Source organism: Acipenser ruthenus, chromosome 15 (assembly GCF_902713425.1).
Source record: "Acipenser ruthenus chromosome 15, fAciRut3.2 maternal haplotype, whole genome shotgun sequence".
NCBI lineage: Eukaryota > Metazoa > Chordata > Actinopteri > Acipenseriformes > Acipenseridae > Acipenser > Acipenser ruthenus.
In genome coordinates, this window is record NC_081203.1 from 15,337,519 (window position 1) to 15,353,084 (window position 15,566).

The following is a 15,566-nucleotide window of genomic DNA, read 5'->3' on the forward strand; positions in this document are numbered from 1 at the left end:
ACAGCGCCCACACCAGTCAGCTGGTGGCCCATCCGGACAGGACCTCCACCGGTGCTCCTCCTTCCCGCACCAGGAGCACCACGGGAACAAGCTTGCTGGGTCCTCCCACAGGGTTTGGGTTGGTGGTGGCGGCCACTGCTGCTGCTGCTTTCTTCGCTGCCATTGGTTTTTCCCCAAAATACTGCTCTGAGCCTCTAGGTGGCGCTATCCCGCTCTGACACCACGTGTGGCAGGATGACAGAGGTTTGAGGCTCAGAGACAGTGGAAGGGGCAAAATAATCTTTATTAAACAAAAATAATCAAATAAATAGGCACAAGGGCCAACAAAAGGTTTAAACAAAATACAGAAATGTAGGCTGGGCATTAGCCTTCACTACAGTTTCTTTCTCAACAAAACTAAACAGCACAGCACACCAACAAACAAACTCACCCAAAAAAAACCCCTCTCCTCTCTAACAAAGGGTTTCAGCTGTCTTTTATAGTCTGTGGCTGGAGCCCAATTAACTAATAATTAACAATTATACACTTAAGGCTCCAGCCACATTCTCACATGCATTTTACAGGGAGGAATTTAACCCCCTCCCTGCCAATCCAAAACAAACCAAGAATCACAAAAACCATAATGAAAACAGTAAAAATAACAACAATAACAAACAACACATATTTATAGGGGTGAGCTAGCACCCCATCACATGCCCTTTTCATGATTTATCTGCAGCTCAAATTGAATTTTGGATTCACTGAGGTGCAGTTGGCATTTTATCAATATTGTATATAAACTGGGAAGGAGCGGAGCCACAGGGAATGCAATCCAAAATAGAATTGCTACTAAATGATAATTCCTGTATTTGGAACAGGCCAGAAACCCACCCTAGATTAAAAACGCATTGAACTTTTCTGGAGTTAGAATTCGAGCACTTTAATCTTCCTGTCCAGAATAATGCATACATTATGAGATAAAGCATGTTATTTCTATACAGAGCCTTTCACTTTTTATCATTATATAACAGCACTATGTTTGCTCTGTCCAAGATGCATACAGTGCTCTGAACATTAGGGCTCCACATTCACTTTGCGTTGGCTGATTAATACATGTGTGTACTGAACAGTACACAACGTACATACAATGTTGTCAGCTGCTTATAGAACATTAAGATGCACTCTTAAACTGTGGAAAGTTAAACATTTATTAAAGCTTGACTGACGGAAACATCAAACCTGTTGCCTTAGTTACTGCATTCACAATAGATAGGGCAATGCCAAACTTTCCTGCTGGCTACTTTCCCTAGTAAGTCTCCAGGGCTGGATTCTAATGATACTGGAACGATTCAGTGAAGTGCAAGGGATTCTGCTGGTCCAAGCCTTCCCTCGTTAGAAAAGTCTGAAAAATACAATTGGGACACCATTATAATCACAGTGCTTTACCCTGGATATATACCATTGGGACACCATTATAATAACAGTGCTTTACCCTGAATATACATCATTGGGACACCATTATAATCACTGTGCTTTACCCTGAATGGGACACCATTATAATCACAGTGCTTTACCCTGGATATATACCATTGGGACACCATTATAATCACATTGCTTTACCTTGAATATACACCATTGGGGAACCATTATAATCACAGTGCCTTACCCTGAATATACACCATTGGGGCACCATTATAATCACAGTGCTTTACCCTGGATATATACCATTGGGACACCATTATAATCACAGTGCCTTACCCTGAATATACACCATTGGGACACCATTATAATCACAGTGCTTTACCCTGAATATATACCATTGGGGAACCATTATAATCACAGTGCTTTACCCTGAATATACACCATTGGGGCACCATTATAATCACTGTGCTTTACCCTGGATATATACCATTGGGACACCATTATAATCACAGTGCTTTACCCTGAATATACACCATTGGGACACCATTATTATCATAGTGCTTTACCCTGAATATATACCATTGGGGAACCATTATAATCGCAGTGCTTTACCCTGAATATACACCATTGGGACACTATTATAATCACAGTGCTTTACCCTGAATATATACCATTGGGACACCATTATAATCACAGTGCTTTACCCTGAATATACACCATTGGGACACCATTATAATCACAGTGCTTTACCCTGAATATACACCATTGGGACACCATTATAATCACAGAGCTTTACCCTGGATATATACCATTGGGACACCATTATAATCACAGTGCTTTACTGTGGCAATGTGCCCCGCCCCTGTGTGCATTTGTGTGTTATATGTTGTATGTATGCGTGCGTATGTTAATGTTGGTGTATAGATTGGTACACGGGATATAAATGGGTCTGTGTTTCACGTGTATTTAAAAAGTGTAGATTTGTATTTAGGCACGAGGAGAGCACAAATCACTTCACGTGCTGGTTAAATGTAATATGTGAGCACGGGGTTGCACAGAATTAATTCACGTGCTGGGATTCAAGTGAATAATTAATTAGTAATTGAATCCCAGCACAACAGTATATATAGACGCGCATTTCTTGCACTCAGGGTTAGGTGTTCGGTGAGTGGAGAACGGGATTGGAGCGGAGGTAAATGTTAATAATAATAATAATAATAATAAGAAGTAGTAGTAGTAGTAAAATCTGCTCACCGTGTTTTGTCTGTGTAGTCCGTTTTTGTTTGTCTTTTTATTTTGGCGTGTAGTGCCGTGTCCTGTGTTTTTGTTGTGTTTAAAACCTTTTATTTTCTGTTTATTAAATGCTGAGCGCGATCACGCGCCCAGCTTATACCAAACCACATCTCTCTGTCGTTTGTGTTCCTGTTTCTGGTCTGACGCCACCCACTCCGGCCGTCTTTGTGACACGTGGTGTCCTGCGTGGGATCGACAGCGCCTCCAGGACTCAGGCCAGAGCAGGAACCGCAGTTTGGATTTAAAAAAGAAAAAAAAAAAAAAAAAATGGCAGAAGACGCCATCAAAGTGCGGGACTGGATGCTGGAAAATGCTGGGCTGGAGGCCCAGTCTATCCCAGTAGTCGTCCAGTTCCTGCGATTTATGGATAGGGAGCGATGGGAGGCATATGCGAGGGAACAGACCGTAAGCACCTGGGAGGAAGGTGTGGGGTTGGTCCTCAGCTACCTGGAGGCAGTTATAAGTGGAACAGCAGCCCAGGTAGCAGGTCCACCAGCAGAGGAAGAATGTCTGCTGTCCCCGTCTCCACCAGCAGAGGAAGAATGCCTGCTGGTTTTGCCTCCACAGCCCAAGCGGGAGGAGCCCGAGCGTCCACAGCCCAAGCGGGAGGAGCCCGAACGTCCTACGCCTGAGTGGGAGGAGCCCGAACGTCCTACGCCTGAGTGGGAGGAGCCCGAACATCCTACGCCTGAGTGGGAGGAGCCCGAACGTCCTACGCCTGAGTTGGGGGAGCCCGAACGTCCACAGCCCAAAAGGGAGGAGTCGGTGCGTCCACAGCCCAACAGGGAGGAGTCGGTGCGTCCACAGCCCAACAGGGAGGAGTCGGTGCGTCCACAGCCCAACAGGGAGGAGTCAGGGCGTCCACAGCCCAAAAGGGAGGAGTCGGTGCGTCCACAGCCCGAAGAGAGGGAAGTCGGGGCTTCCACAGCCCTAGGACCCAAGCTGCCAGCAGAGGGAGAATCCCTGCTGGTTCCACCTCCACCGCAGTGGGAGGACTGCTTGCCCCTCCCACCTCCACCAGCAGAGGGTGAATACCTGCTGGTCCCACCTCCACCAGCAGAGGGTGAATGCCTGCTGGTTCCACCTCCACCGCAGTGGGAGGACTGCTTGCCCCTCCCACCTCCACCAGCAGAGGGTGAATACCTGCTGGTTCCACCTCCACCAGGAGCAGAGGAGCTGGAGCTGCCTCTGCCTCCACCACCGCCAGGAGCAGAGGAGCTGAAGCTGCCTCTGCCTCCACCACCGCCAGGAGCAGAGGAGCTGGAGCTGCCTCTGCCTCCACCACCGCCAGGAGCAGAGGAGCTGGAGCTGCCTCTGCCTCCACCACCTCCAGGAGCAGGGGAGCAGGAGCTGCCTCTGCCTCCGCCACCACCACCGCAAGGAGCAGAGGAGCAGGAGCTGCCTCTGCCTCCGCCACCACCACCGCAAGGAGCAGAGGAGCAGGAGCTGCCTCTGCCTCCGCCACCACCACCGGAAGGAGCAGAGGAGCAGGAGCTGCCTCTGCCTCCACCACCGCCAGAAGCAGAACAGCAGGAGCTGTCTCTGCTTCCCGTACTTCCACCACGGGGAGTACGGTGGCCGGAGCCCCAGAAAGGGGAGCTGTCGGCCACAAAGAAGGGGGAGGAGGTCTGGAGACCACCAACCCCAGCAGCAGTTTCGCTGCCAGAGATCGTGGGGGAGGTCCGGAGACCTGCTCCCACTGCAGCTTCTTCGCTGCCGGCAGTACTGTGGTCGGAGCCCCACCAAGGGGAGCTACCGGCTACGAAGGAAGGGGGTGAGGTCAGGAGACCAGCATCCCCTGCAGCAAGCATGGACCAGCAGGCTGTCAGCCGTGCCACTACCGGCAGGGGTGCTGACAGCATTGCCAGCCAAGGGCCCACTGAAGCCTCCCTTCCCAGCCCGAGACTTTGTCCTGGACTGCTGGATTTTTAAGGGGGGAGGTGGCCGTTGAGGCCATGTGTGCTGCGCACAAGAGGGGGTTTATGTGGCAATGTGCCCCGCCCCTGTGTGCATTTGTGTGTTATATGTTGTATGTATGCGTGCGTATGTTAATGTTGGTGTATAGATTGGTACACGGGATATAAACGGGTCTGTGTTTCACGTGTATTTAAAAAGTGTAGATTTGTATTTAGGCACGAGGAGAGCACAAATCACTTCACGTGCTGGTTAAATGTAATATGTGAGCACGGGGTTGCACAGAATTAATTCACGTGCTGGGATTCAAGTGAATAATTAATTAGTAATTGAATCCCAGCACAACAGTATATATAGACGCGCATTTCTTGCACTCAGGGTTAGGTGTTCGGTGAGTGGAGAACGGGATTGGAGCGGAGGTAAATGTTAAGAATAATAATAATAATAATAAGAAGTAGTAGTAGTAGTAAAATCTGCTCACCGTGTTTTGTCTGTGTAGTCCGTTTTTGTTTGTCTTTTTATTTTGGCGTGTAGTGCCGTGTCCTGTGTTTTTGTTGTGTTTAAAACCTTTTATTTTCTGTTTATTAAATGCTGAGCGCGATCACGCGCCCAGCTTATACCAAACCACATCTCTCTGTCGTTTGTGTTCCTGTTTCTGGTCTGACGCCACCCACTCCGGCCGTCTTTGTGACATTTACCCTGGATATATACCATTGGGACACCATTATAATCACAGTGCTTTACCCTGGATATATACCATTGGGACACCATTATAATCACAGTGCTTTACCCTGAATATATACCATTGGGACACCATTATAGTCACAGTGCTTTACCCTGAATATATACCATTGGGACACCATTATAATCACAGTGCTTTACCCTGAATATACACCATTGGGACACCATTATAATCACAGTGCTTTACCCTGGATATATACCATTGGGACACGTGACAGCGATCGAATGAGTCTTAGTGTTAGATCTCCCTCTCGACCTGTGAGAGCACGGTATACGAGGAACAGAGTACCCTTAATGAAATGGCACGACAATTTATTCCGTAGGGTAGATGGAAGTCGGTCAGTTCGGAAGGGGGCGGAGCCATGGCACCCGAGCTCAGTGACCCAGACGGTAGCGGCGTGGCATCCGAGGACTGGAGGAGCGGATGCGCTCGTTAACCTCGGGGTCATGGGCGAGGGTATAAATAGGGGGCATGGCTTGAGTGATCTGTTCCTTTGCATATGGTTAAGTTAAATAACCGAGAAGGAGCCTGTACTGTGAGTAAACCGTGAGTGTTCTGTGTCTGTGTCCTAACACTGTGTGTCTTGTGTGTTATTTGTCACAGAAGATTACTGAGCACGATCCGGAGCTGCAGCCGCAGGCCAGCGAAAAATCCGGACTTCACCACTCACCTTTCACTACCAACTGTCTTTGTGTTTGCACCTTTTAGCACTTGAATCACGCACTTTTGTGTCTTTTGTGTTCGTGTTTAGTGTGGGTGTCGGAACGGGACTTTGGGGTTGCGGGTCAAACCCGCGGGATTATAAATTAGAAGTGATACACGCCGCTGTATCACTTCCAGCACTATTATTATTTACAGGTTTTGCCTTGAGGCTCTGGACATTTACTAAAATAAATAAACACCCTTGCACCTGTACCAACGTCTGTCTGTGTAATTATTCTGCACTGCACTCACCTGCACGTCATTACCACTTTGCCACACGTGGTCGTCAGAAGTAGGAGATGGACTACGCAACACTGTCGGCGCTGCTGGAGCAGCTGGACAGCAGACGGGAGGGGGAGGAAAGACGGAGAGAGGAGAGGTACACCGCGCTGATCGAGAGGGTCGGGCTGGCAATACCTCCCACAGCATCAGCGGAGCGCGGCTTCATAGCGCCCAAAGCCAGGACGCATAAAATGACGGCGGATGATGATCCAGAGGCATACCTGGTGGCATTTGAGCGGCTGGCTACCACCGCGTCATGGCCCCGACAGTTCTGGGCAAGCCAGCTGGGACCCTGCCTGATTGGGGAAGCGCAGGCAGCATACCAGGCAATGGGGGATGACGACGCCGCTCAATATGACCTGGTAAAGCTGGCTATTCTCCGCCGTCTGAATATTACGGAGGAAACGCACCGAGTGAGGTTCAGGGAGTACAGGAGGTCCCCGAACGTACGCCCCAGGGTGGTCGCGCAGAAGCTCTGTGACCACATGATACACTGGCTCACCCCGGCGCTAAAAACAACTGCCCAGATGGGGGAGGCCATCGTTATTGAGCAGTTTTGTCATGTGGTCGGCGCCGAGACCCAAGGATGGATACGGCGCCACAACCCCGACACCCTGGAACAGGCAGTCAAGCTCGCTGAGGACTTCGAGGACTCCCTGGTATCCGCCCAGACCAGGCTACTCACCCCGCTACCTCAACGGAGCAGCCGAGCCCCACCTCCTCTCTCTGCTCCATCAGCCCCACCACCAGGACCGGTTCAACGACCTCCAAGAGCACCAACCCCAATGGGCGACCTTGCCTCCTATTCATGGAGACCAAGGTTGGCCCCCAGCTGGGGTAGAGGTGCTGCCCCTGCCCCGTTGCCATACCAGCAGCGGGACAGACCATTTAATACTGTGCCCTCCTTTCCCCCTACCTGTTTTAGGTGCCGCCAGCCGGGACATCAGGCTAGGTCATGACGTGGCCGTCTGTAATCTGGCATCTGAAGCGGGTAAGCGAGGGAAAAATGGTCGGGAGGGGCCTTGTATTGTTAAGGTGATTTTTGGAAATGTGAAGACCCATGCATTAGTGGACACAGGGTGTGGTCAGACCTTAATTAGAGCATCTCTCTTGGGCGGTATGGTGTGGCAGCCACAAGGTCAGGTGGCGATCTCCTGTATCCATGGAGACACGGCAACATACCCCACAGTAAAAGCATATTTATCGGTCGGTCCGATGAAACGTTCCCTGGTAGTTGGGGTAGCGGAAAGGTTACCACATCCCATTATTCTGGGTCGGGACTGGCCCAACTATAAAGATTTATTGAAATTAAGGGCAGTCCCGGCCATACACGCAAATGTGGCAGAAAAAGTAGAAGGGGAAATAATTGGTAATGTTTTTCCCTTTCAAGCGGAAATGTTCTCTTCCCTGTTCCGGCCAAAAAAAACAAACAAAGAGAGAAGGCTGCGGAAATGGGAGGGAGCGTTAATGAGACAAGGCTGGGGGCTGGTGGGAGCCTGTTATAACGGTGAAAAACGTCAGTCAAAGGGGGTCGGAACGCAGTGTGACCGAGAGGGCGAGGTTACTGGGCCATCAAGGGCAGATGTTACTCCCGCCCCGCTCAATATACCGGACATGTGGCACTCGAATGTGAACCTAGTGTGGGAGCAGGACAATGACCCATCACTGGTGCACATTCGGGGACAGGTCCGGTCCATTGAAGGTAAGGATGTTGAAGGCGCTGGGGCACTAGTATTTCCACACTTCATTATCAAGGGGCAATTACTATATAGGGTAAACCTGGCCGCGGGCACAGGACATCCTGTAACACAATTATTGGTCCCCCCGTCTTGTCGGCTGGAGGTCATGAGGCTGGCGCATGATATCCCTTTTGCGGGGCACCTCGGAGTTGACAAGACAAGGGAACGGATATTGGCTCGATTCTTTTGGCCAGGTGTTTATAAAGAAGTGTCGAAATATGTAGCCACATGCCCAGACTGCCAGAGAGTAGCGCCGGGTCGAGTGCGCCCCGCCCCTTTGGTCCCACTGCCGATTATTTCTACCCCCTTTGAACGCATCGCAGTGGACATAGTCGGCCCTTTGCTACCTTCTGACTCCGGGTATACGCATATATTAGTGGTGGTAGATTACGCAACGCGATACCCAGAGGCAGTTCCATTGAGGTCCACTAGTGCTGCTGCGATAGCCAAAGAACTAGTGCAGATTATGGCAAGAGTAGGGATTCCCAACGAGATATTGACTGATCATGGAACTAATTTCTTGTCAAACACGCTACAGCAGGTATATAAATTACTAAAAATACGTCCCATCAGAACGTCGGTTTACCATCCACAGACGGACGGTTTGGTGGAACGTTTTAATCAGACTCTAAAGGCGATGCTGAGACGATTTGTGAATCAGGAGCAAAAACATTGGGCATCGCTTCTCCCCTACCTCCTTTTTGCAGTGAGAGAGGTGCCGCAGAGTTCGACAGGGTTCTCCCCCTTCGAGCTCTTGTACGGCCGACAGCCTCGCGGCATCCTCGATCTGTTGAGAGAGGGGTGGGAGGCGCACAAAGGCTCGTCCAAAAATGTAGTGCAGCATGTGCTCCTACTGAGAGATCGCCTAGATTTGGTCGGTCGTTTGGCCCAAGACAATCTCAGATCGGCTCAGCATCGACAACAGCAGCATTACAATCAAAATGCATTAATCCGAACCTTTCGACCTGGAGACAAGGTAATGCTGCTACTTCCCTCAGCGGAATCCAAACTATGTGCTAAATGGCAAGGGCCATATGAGGTGATTCGGGCTATAGGAAAGGTGAATTACGAAATTAAACAGCCCGATCGCCGTAACAAAAAATAAATTTATCACATAAATTTATTAAAGCCCTGGCAGGCAAGAGAGGTGTTATTTATAGCCCCAGGCAATATAGAGGATGATTTAGGGCCCGAGCTAGAACCCTCTAGCACAAAGAACATTTCGATGGGGGAACAGTTACTTCCTGATCAGCAACGTGAACTACGTAGGTTAATTGAGGAATTTAGCGATGTTTTTTCTAACACGCCCGGTAGAACTAACCTCGCTGAATATGACATTATCTCTCCCCCAGGTGTCACAGTGCGAGAGAGACCTTACCGGATCCCGGAAAGTCGACGGAGTGGCGTTCGCAAAGAGGTATGGGACATGCTCGAACTTGGGGTGATTGAGCCTTCCAGGAGCGAGTGGTGCAGTCCAATTGTGATAGTGGCCAAAAAGGACGACACCAACCGCTTCTGCGTTGATTTCCGCAAGGTAAACGCTATTGCCAAGTTTGATGCGTATCCCATGCCTCGGGCCGACGAACTCCTAGATAGACTGGGGACGGCGAGGTTCATCTCCACTCTGGATCTGACGAAAGGATATTGGCAGATCCCGTTAACTCGTAGGTCTAGAGAGAAAACAGCATTTTCAACACCAGAGGGGCTGTTTCATTTTACAACCATGCCGTTTGGGTTACATGGTGCGCCTGCTGCCTTCCAGAGACTGATGGACCAGGTTTTACACCCACATCGTGAATATGCGGCAGCGTATATTGATGATGTGGTCATTTACAGCTCCACCTGGCGAGAGCATTTGGCTAGGATCACAGCCGTCCTTCAGTCTCTAAGGGCAGCCCGGCTGACAGCTAACTTGCGAAAATGTGCGTTTGCCAAAAGAGAAACACAATATTTGGGATTTGTAATGGGGAATGGCAGGGTGAAACCCGTTGTCTCCAAGGTCCAGGCCTTGGTAGACGCGGCAATCCCCAAAACCAAGGCTCAAGTGCGGTCGCTACTGGGGTTAGCCGGTTATTACCGCCGCTTTATCCCCGAGTATGCCACAGTGGTTAATCCCTTAGTTGACCTCACCAAAAAGAGCGCACCAAATTTAATTAAATGGTCAGAAGAATGTCAGGGGGCGTTTAATACTGTTAAGCAGAGACTTTGCCAGGCCCCTGCTCTCATCACTCCAGACTTCACTAAGAGATTCATCCTCCACACCGATGCTTCGGATGTCGGTTTGGGTGCAGTCCTGTCTCAAATGGTAGGCGGAGTAGAACACCCTGTTTTGTACATAAGTAAAAAAAATGCTCCCTCGGGAGCGCAACTACTCCGTCGTCGAAAAAGAGTGTTTGGCCATGAAATGGGCTACTCACTCTTTAAGATACTACCTGCTGGGACACTCATTTGATCTTGTCACTGACCACGCCCCACTCAAGTGGTTAAGCACAATGAAGGACAGCAATGCCCGGATAACTCGGTGGTATCTGGCATTGCAGCCCTTCATGTACCATATGGTACACCGTGCAGGGAAAGACCACCAAAATGCGGATTATTTTTCCCGGGAGGGGGGAGTAATGGGAAAGGTAGGTTTAGCCGAGTGTTCCTTCGGCTCCACTCTGAGCGGTGGGATATGTGACAGAGATCGAATGAGTCTTAGTGTTAGATCTCCCTCTCGACCTGTGAGAGCACGGTATACGAGGAACAGAGTACCCTTAATGAAATGGCACGACAATTTATTCCGTAGGGTAGATGGAAGTCGGTCAGTTCGGAAGGGGGCGGAGCCATGGCACCCGAGCTCAGTGACCCAGACGGTAAGCGGCGTGGCATCCGAGGACTGGAGGAGCAAATGCGCTCGTTAACCTCGGGGTCATGGGCGAGGGTATAAATAGGGGGCATGGCTTGAGTGATCTGTTCCTTTGCATATGGTTAAGTTAAATAACCGAGAAGGAGCCCGTACTGTGAGTAAACCGTGAGTGTTCTGTGTCTGTGTCCTAACACTGTGTGTCTTGTGTGTTATTTGTCACAGAAGATTACTGAGCACGATCCGGAGCTGCAGCCGCAGGCCAGCGAAAAACCCGGACTTCACCACTCACCTTTCACTACCAACTGTCTTTGTGTTTGCACCTTTTAGCACTTGAATCACGCACTGTCTTTTGTGTTCGTGTTTAGTGTGGGTGTCGGAACGGGACTTTGGGGTTGCGGGTCAAACCCGCGGGATTATAAATTAGAAGTGATACACGCCGCTGTATCACTTCCAGCACTATTATTATTTACAGGTTTTGCCTTGAGGCTCTGGACATTTACTAAAATAAATAAACACCCTTGCACCTGTACCAACGTCTGTCTGTGTAATTATTCTGCACTGCACTCACCTGCACGTCATTACCACTTTGCCACAGGACACCATTATAATCACAGTGCTTTACCCTGGATATATACCATTGGGACACCATTATAATCACAGTGCTTTACCCTGGATATATACCATTGGGACACCATTATAGTCACAGTGCTTTACCCTGAATATATACCATTGGGACACCATTATAATCACAGTGCTTTACCCTGGATATATACCATTGGGACACCATTATAATCACAGTGCTTTACCCTGGATATATACCATTGGGACACCATTATAGTCACAGTGCTTTACCCTGAATATATACCATTGGGACACCATTATAATCACAGTGCTTTACCCTGGATATATACCATTGGGACACCATTATAATTGCAGTGCTTTACCCTGAATATACACCATTGGGACACCATTATAACAGTACTTGCATGCTCAATTGACGGGATAATAAAAACCTTATGTTTGTTTTTTGTTTTTTTGACAAATCAGTGGGGCTGCCAGTTCTTCAACGATGTTTTTTTCTCATCCTTATTGATAGGAAACCATGAAATACTTGCAATAGTTAACAGTATTAGATAGTTTTGACTGTTAATTAAAAATATCATTTAAAAAGCTCATTTCAAATCAAAGGAGAAAGTGCTGCAAGTGAGTGAAAACTCAGCAAACTTTACACCAGTAACCAGTTTTAGATTGAAATAAACTTGCTTACTGGGACCCAGTACAGCTCTGGCAGGCACACCAGCAGCAAGCTGTATGATTGAATCCATAACTATACCCTGACCTTCATGCCTACATTTCCATTTCACCAACATCTGACCTCACTTCAGCGGTCCAGTACCCTGAGTAATTTGGGGCTGGGAAACAATCAGGAAATACTCCCTATGGATATACTGCAACCCTTATGGATATTCTGCAATTCTCCCTGTGGATATTCTACCACCCTCCCTATGGATATACTGCAACCCTTATGGATATTCTGCAATTCTCCCTGTGGATATTCTACCACCCTCCCTATGGATATACTGCAACCCAGGGCAGCAGTGTGGAGTAGGGCAGCAGTGTGGAGTAGTGGTTAGGGCTCAGGGCTCTGGACTCTTGACCGGAGGGTTGTGGGTTCAATCCCCAGTGGGGGACACTGCTGTTGTACCCTTGAGCAAGGTACTTTACCTAAATTGCTCCAGTAAAAACCCAACTGTATAAATGGGTAATTGTATGTAAAAATAATGTGATATCTTGTAACAATTGTAAGTCGTCCTGGACAAGGGCGTCTGCTAAGAAATAAATAATAATAATAATAATAATAATAACCCTTATGGATATTCTACAATTCTCCCTGTGGATATTCTACCTCCCTATGGATATACTGCAACCCTTATGGATATTCTACAATTCTCCCTGTGGATATTCTACCACCCTCCCTATGGATATACTCAACCCCTATGGATATTCTGCCACCCTCCCTCCCTATGGAGATTCTGCTGTCAGAGATTTGAGATAAAAGAAGAGCTGACTGACAGAACAAAAGATAATTTTACAAAATCTAAAATCTCTGATACATATTCCACAAAAATGTAATAAAAGGCAGTCTGCCTTAAAATTACTTTTTTGCAAATCATCTTCAGGACTGCTGTATAGGAACCATTAGATAATTTGAAAACAGGAGCAAAAATATAGCTATCAGAAATCACTCCCCACACAAAATGAATACAAATCATCTAATTGAAATGTGTTGAGAAAACTGGCCTGTTCTCATGAAAGCTGGTAATGGGAACTATTTATTTCTTGTTTATCGGGTGCAGCACATGGATAAATAATGATAGGCAAGCTTGGGGTCGCTCCTACTGGGAGAATGCCCTTCTTGTCTCTTCATATTAAAACCCAGTAAACATCTCTCAAAGACTATGGAACATGTTAAGTGCTTCCAAATGAACACAGTCAATGAGGGCTGTATGTACTGTTGTGAATGTGTTTTTGGTGTCTGGTTTATTTCAGAACCTTCTGTTTTATCCGGATCCAACCAGGCTGGAGGTTCCAGCGATGTACTTCTCTCGACAGCTGCTAAGGGCGGGCCTGACAGCTGAATACCTGGACTTCCTCAGACCCGCCTGTAATTCTGCTCTGGATGAATCTTTCAGTTGAAAGTCATCCTGTAGAGATGAATAAGGAGTGTCTCCCTGTGCTGGAGTGTCACTCCAGCTGGCAGGCCTGGTTCAAAGAGGGGAACCTGCCACTGAGCCCCAACCTCTGGCAGGCCTGGTTCAAAGAGGGGAACCTACCATTGAGCCCCACCAGCTGGCAGGCCTGGTTCAAAGAGGGGAACCTGTCACTGAGCCCCACCAGCTGGGTGACTTCTCTTTTCCACTCTCAGCCCATATAATACAGATTTCGTACTATATTTTTTACTATGATATGTCATTAGAAGGAGATTTACCACACCTGTCCTTTATATGGCTTTAAAATAGGTTGATCTAATTATGGTAACCTTCTCCTTGGATTCTCATGTATTATTAGGAAAATATTTTGCAAATGCTTTTGTTGGCGGTTAATAAAGACCCTAATCAGTGATTATACTGGCTTGAAATCCTTGAATCCAAGCCCTTTACTGGGGTTTAACTTTGCTTGCAGGTTTAATAAATATTATCTGTGGCAGCGACTGCTGTTCAAGAATGCCCCATCAAAGACAATACAAGCATTCAATTTCTGCGGCTGGTCTCTTTTCAAAGCCACTTCCTGTGTGTGTCTCTAGTTTCTGTTGACTGGAGATCAGAACTGTGCTTGTTGACGGAGCCACCCTTGATATTATCTTGTGCTGCTGAATTGGGTTGCATGAATGTATTATTCAGATAAAAAGAAAATAAGGCTCAGTGGTATACTTAAGAGAACCTAAAAACACTTACAATATCAAAGAAGAAAAAAGAAAATGAAACAATAACACACTTTGCTTTTCTTGCATAAAAGATCCCCGAAGCAAAGTAATGGCTTAGACTGACTGGAGCTAACACAATAATTCTTACACCATGCACATCCATTCACTACATAGGCTTCAAATGGGTAGTTGTGAAAGAAAACCTATCTGGTACTACACAAGGTTAAAGAAACCTCTGTTAGCAAGCATGCTTTCAGATAGTCTTGCACTTTCCTGATCACAGTGAAATTGTCTCCACTCCTTCAGGGCCTTCTTTCCTGACTTTCCTTAATGGCTGACATGCTTTGCAGTCAGTTATGTGTTTGACCCTGAAGACACTGCTGAGGTGAAATGGTCAAGCAATGCAGTGAAGCAGGCCTACTGGAAAGCAATGAGTGCTTTCTTTTACCAGGTATAGTGTGTAACAATTTCCATGCTACATAATGTGGGTGTAAGTCTCACCCACCTGTCCCTTTAATTAGGGTCAGTAGCCTGGCCAGGTTTAAACTTCATTTCCCACAGTTCCTTGCAACCACCCTCTGTTCATCCTCTCTCCCCATTGGCTCATTCAAATATCCATTCCTCCAATCGCAGAGCTCCTTAGAAGCCAGCACCTGTACTAAAGAAGGCTGATTAGGTCTGGAGGGTGATTCCCTTGCTCTTGAGGAATCCATAATCACAACAGTATTTTCTTTAATTAAATTTCAGTGAATCCTTTAGCATTTTTAGATAAATACCAGTGCATCCATTAATTTTCTTTTGTTGTTGCACTTTGCCTTAACTCTTCTTTTTGTTTTCACTATTATTTGTTTAAGTTTAGCTGTTTTTCAAGGTCTGTTTAATGTTTATTGTTTTGTGTGTTTGGTTTCCATTTTTTCCTGATTATTTCCCAACTGTTCAGCATTCAACTCCGCACTACTGGACAGACTCATCATTTTTAACGTTCTCTATGTTTTCATCAACCTTCCACCATCACCATCAGTACTGGACTCTTTTCTGGACTTCCTTATCAGTTGGTGAGATTGTTCCTTTTCTGTTTGTTTTGGATTTTTTTCTCCTTTTAATTTGATACTTTGTTTCCTGCATTTTTTGGTTTTGTTCTTTTGTTACTCTGTTTGGTTTTCAATGACCCTGCACTGCTGGATTTGTTTAGACTTCACGTTCATTCATCATCCATTGCCA

General features: G+C 47.3%; 1 long non-coding RNA gene across 1 annotated transcript in view; it reads right to left on the minus strand.

The window, feature by feature from the left end:
• Positions 1–454: 454 nt before the first annotated feature.
• LOC117422088 (uncharacterized) overlaps positions 455–15,566 on the minus strand; it is a 66,907-nt gene continuing 51,795 nt past the window's right edge. Inside the window, exon 3 of the long non-coding RNA XR_004547606.2 lies at positions 455–1,381. This is a non-coding gene — a long non-coding RNA (uncharacterized LOC117422088). The remainder of the gene's footprint in view (positions 1,382–15,566) is intronic.